Consider the following 5,443-nt stretch of genomic DNA (forward strand, 5'->3'; position numbering starts at 1 on the left):
GTGAGGCAGGAGCTGGTGGGGGTGGCAATGTTGGGGGCGGAGCAGGTGTAGATGGTGGTGTTGATGTTGGAAGAGGGGGTGGAGTAGATGGAGAAGAAGGTGCCACCCTCTTCCTCTTCGTGGCGAGGCCATCTTCAGTTGCCTCGTCGTCTTCCTCTTCCTCCTCGTGGACTACTTGGGGGGCTTTCCTCTTGGGTTTCCTGAGGACAAGCTTTTTGCGTTGGTTGGCGGGTTGGACATCGGGAGGAGTTGGGCCTTTGGGTGGCGATCGGCCCCGTGCGGCGGCGATCTCCACCACCGAGTTTGGCACGGTTTGTGAACCCGATGCCAACCCGTGGGTTCGGGCGAGCGCCCTCAGTTCGGCGAGCTTGCCCTGGCCCAACATATTATCTGCATAGAGCAAAAATGCATGGGTTAGCTCAGAGAGAAAATAAATGCATAAGGCAGTATGCAGCAAAGCAGATAAATGGTGCAGAAAAATAAAACCAAAGTCTTGCGCACAACGCGCAAGACGCCCAGAAATAGTTAACAGAGGTAATGTTAGAATAAAGACTTAGACGTTCTGACCTATGCGAATTTCGAGTTGGTCCTCGAAGAACTCGAAGCAGATGAGCGTGGTGGTGAGGAAGGTGATGTTGGCATCTGCCACGCTCTTCCAGAAGAAGCAGAGGTCTCTGTCCAAGGCACCCATGATATCAGGACTTCTTGGCCTCCTGAAGCTACTCTTGGATTCTTTGTTCCCCTTGTTTACCCAATACAAGGGGAAACCGTCAAGCAACGAAGCGTCCTTGTCGTTGGGGCGCACCTGGACAAACTTGCCCTTCCAGTCTTTGTAGGATTGCTGGAAGATAGAGAGGATTGACCTCCCAGCAATCCCGTTCAAGCTTACCCATAGGCGATCTCCTAGGTGCTTGGCTTCAAAGAGAAACAAGAAAACATCCACTGATGCTGGCAACCCCAGATGGTCGCACATGACCTGAAATGCCCGCACGAACGCCCAGCTGTTGGGATGGAGCTGGGCGGCGGCGATGTTGAGCTCGGTAAAAAGCTCCCTCTCAAAGCGAGTGAAGGGAAACCTAAGTTTCACCTTCTTGAACAGGGTTGTGTAAACGAAGCAGAAGGGTCCACCGTTGTTCCCCTTGTCGTCGGCGCAAACTGGCAGGTCGGGGGGGCAAGGTAGCACCGTCATCTGTTCGTCGTGCTCCTTATGGAATGATTGGTGAGGCTCGTCCCCTTTCTTTAGTCGCAAAAATGCCCCAGCAGAATTTACAGAAGACGTTTCCCTCAACAAAATCGAAGTGGCCCAGGGGTACAGTTTTTTGAAGTCTGGGGAGGGAACAGAGGCTCCTTCGGCAACGGGTGGAGTGGCCTGAGCCAAGTTGGGGCGGGAGGGTGCAGGCCTCTCAGCTTGAGAAGACGAAGCACCACGTGCTCGCGGTGGGTCATGTGCTTGTGAGGAGGGGTTTCGTGATGAAGGAGGAGGGTTTGGGGTGATCTTTGAGCGAGTCATTGCGGAAGCTGCAGAGGAAAAAGAAAAGGAAAAATGATCAGGGTTCGCAGAGGCTGACTCGATCATGGAAGAAGGGTGAAAAACGAACGAACGTAGGTTCGTTGTGACGTTGACGAAGCCCTAAGTTACGAGAAAGGAGAAATGTAAAAAACAACCCACAACGTATGCACCAGACAGTTAAAGGATGATGCGAATCGGTTAAAATGCAGGAAAAACCAGCAGAAGAAGGAAAGGAAGTACCTTTTTGTGATCGGAAGAGTGATGAAGGAAGTTGGTGATTCAGGAAGTTGAAGAACGTTGAGAGCTTTTTTGCAGAAGAGAGTTGGAGCGTTTGAGAATACGAAGAAAGTGATGGAACAGTGGAGCGAAATGGGTTTAAGGGTTTTTCGAAATGGGTTTGGGAAGCGCAAACGTTAACTGAAGGTAACCGTTGATGAAGCCACGTGTCGAGCGATGGGTGAGGTGTTTGGTGGAGCGTCAGAGAAGCAGAAAGTACAACCGCTTGAAATTATGCGCCAGTGCCACGTAGATCGGTATTGACGTGACTCTTTTATTCTTTTCGCTGGACAAGTCTTCGCTTAAGACTGGGGGGCTTGTGTACCGCCCTGGTAGTCGGAAGTGATGACGTGGCATCAAGCTACAGTATAGGCGTGTTGACAAGACGCCAGATTGGCAGAAGGAAAGGAAGTCGGGGGGCTCGTGTAGTCGCCAGTTATGTAGTTGGCGTGCTCCGATCTCCAGCATACCAGAACCGGCGATCACCGGGTTAAAGATGAAGTTGCCAGATGTAAACTCAGGCAACCAAGGGATTGGAGATCGCCAGAGCAAGCACATCGCCGAAGATGAAGGTGGTGCAGATTATGAAGGCGGCCGGTGAGACCACAGGGAAGGTGTACGAAGGCACCCTAACTCGCCAATTCTAGTAGAGATCGCGCTCCCAAGTTAGCTATGCACTGGGCAGTACCATGCATAAATAACTTAGCCAAAAGAGAGTCAGAAGCAGCGCCCAAGTCAAGGAGGCTCCAGATGATGGCACGTGTACGACTGGATGCGAGCCACGTGTCCAGCTGCGTAACTGCCAGGAGAGAGAAAGTGACCAGGTATAAAAGGGTTTCCCAACGAACTTTCGAGGTACGCACGTTCAGATTGTACTCTTTACGCTTGCGAGTTCTTGAGCATACTGTGAGAGAGAACATTGCACGGTTCCTTGAGAGTTCTTGAGTGTTTGCTCTTGAAGTATTTGGTGGTTCAGTCACTGACTTGGGCGTTGGAGTGCGATCGGCCGCAGCGGCGCCGCTCTGTTCTTTTGCAGGTTCTTGAGGTGGATCGTGACGAAGGACGAAGGTTGAAGCGGTGCGCACGTCGATCCAAGTTCGACGAGGCAAGTTCCAACGTTCTGGTCAACAGGCAGAATCATCTTTGAAGAACAATTTCATGTGTTGAAATTGTGTTTTGATATCTTTAATCTTCTTTCATTTACAATCTAAGGTTTTATAACCTAGGAAACTATAACAAAGTGAATGTTCTGTATAATAATAGTTTAAAAGTATCTTAACTATTGAAAACAAGCGTATTACTTAACTAAATGTTTGCAACTTGTTCTTTTCGATATTAATTGATTGAAAACACTTATGATATCTTTGGAAAAAAAATTTCATGTGTTAAAATTGTGTTTTGATTTCTTTTACAATCTTAGTCTATTAATTGATTGAAACACTTATGAATATCTTTGAAAAACAATTTCATGGGTTTAAAATTGTGTTTTCATATGTTTAATATATTTTTTACAATCTAAGGTCTATTAATTGATTCAAACACGTATGATACCTATGAAAAAACATTTCATGTGTTCAAATTGTATTTTGATATGTTCAATACTTCTTTTACAATCTAAGGTCTATTAATTGATTGAAACAGTTATGATATCTTTGAAAAACAATTTAATGTGTTAAAATTGTGTTTTGATATGTTTAATACTTCTTTCATTTACAATCTAAGGTTTTCTAACCTAGGAAACTATAACAAAGTGAATGTTCTGTATAATAATAGTTTAAAAGTATCTTAACTATTGAAAACAAGCGTATTACTTAACTAAATGTTTGCAACTTTTTCTTTTCGCTATTAATTGATTGAAAACACTTATGATATCTTTGAAAACCAATTTCATGTGTGTAAAATTGTGTTTTGATATGTTTAATATTACTTTTACAATATTAGTCTATTAATTGATTGAAAAACTTGTGAATATCTTTAAAAAACAATTTCATGTGTTTAAAATTGTGTTTTCATATGTTTAATATATTTTTTACAATCTAAGGTCTATTAATTGATTCAAACACTTATGATATCTATGAAAAACCATTTCATGTGTTCAAATTGTATTTTCATATGTTCAATACTTCTTTTACAATCTAAGGTCTATTAATTGATTGAAAAACTTATGATATCTTTGAAAAACAATTTCATGTGTTAAAATTGTGTTTTGATATGTTTAATCTTCTTTCATTTACAATCTAAGGTTTTATGACCAAGGAAACTATAACAAAGTGAATGTTCTGTATAATAATAGTTTAAAAGTATCTTAACTATTGAAAACAACCGTATTACTTAACTAAATGTTTGCAACTTGTTCTTTTCGCTATTAATTGATTGCAAACACTTATGATATCTTTGAAAACCAATATCATATGTGTAAAATTGTGTTTTGATTTCTTTTACAATCTTAGTCTATTAATTGATTGAAACACTTATGAATAACTTTGAAAAACAATTTCATGTGTTTAAAATTGTGTTTTCATATGTTTAATATATTTTTTACAATCTAAGGTCTATTAGTTTATTCAAACACTTATGATACCTTTGAAAAACCATTTCATGTGTTCAAATTGTATTTTCATATGTTCAATACTTCTTTTACAATCGAAGGTCTATTAATTGATTGAAACACTTATAATATCTTTGAAAAACAATTTAATGTGTTAAAATTGTGCTTTGATATGTTTAATACTTCTTTCATTTACAATCTAAGGTTTTATAACCTAGGAAACTATAAGAAAGTGAATGTTCTGTATAATAATAGTTTAAAAGTATCTTAACTATTGAAAACAAGCGTATTACTTAACTAAATGTTTGCAACTTGTTCTTTTCGGTATTAATTGATTGAAAACACTTATTATATCTTTGAAAACAGATTTCATGTGTGTAAAATTGTGTTTTGATATGTTTAATATTTCTTTTATAATCTTAGTCTATTAATTGATTGAAACACTTCTTAATATCTTTGAAAAACAATTTCATGTGTTTAAAATAGTGTTTTCATATGTTTAATATATTTTTTATAATCTAAGGTCTAATAATTAATTCAAACACTTATGAAACCGTTGAAATACCATTTCATGTGTTCAAATTGTATTTTGATATGTTCAATACTTCTTTTACAATCTAAGGTCTATTAATTGATTGAAACACTTATGATATCTTTGAAAAACAATTTCACGTGTTAAAATTGTGTTTTGATATGTTTAATACTTCTTTCATTTACAATCTAAGGTTTTATAACGCAGGAAACTATAACAAAGTGAATGTTCTATATAATAATAGTTGAAAAGTATCTTAACTATTGAGAACAAGCTTATTACTTAACTACATGTTTGCAACTTGTTCTTTTCGCTATTAATTGACTGAAAACACTTATGATATCTTTGAAAACCAATTTCATGTGTTAAAATTGTGTTTTGATTTCTTTTACAATCTTAGTCTATTAATTGATTGAAACATTTAGGAATATCTTTGAAAAACAATTTCATGTGTTTAAAATTGTGTTTTCATATGTTTAATATATTTTTTACAATTTAAGGTCTATTAATTTATTCAAACACTTATGATACGTTTGAAAAACCATTTCATGTGTTCAAATTATATTTTGATATGTTC

This window comes from Phaseolus vulgaris, unplaced genomic scaffold, assembly GCF_000499845.2.
Source record: "Phaseolus vulgaris cultivar G19833 unplaced genomic scaffold, P. vulgaris v2.0 scaffold_24, whole genome shotgun sequence".
NCBI lineage: Eukaryota > Viridiplantae > Streptophyta > Magnoliopsida > Fabales > Fabaceae > Phaseolus > Phaseolus vulgaris.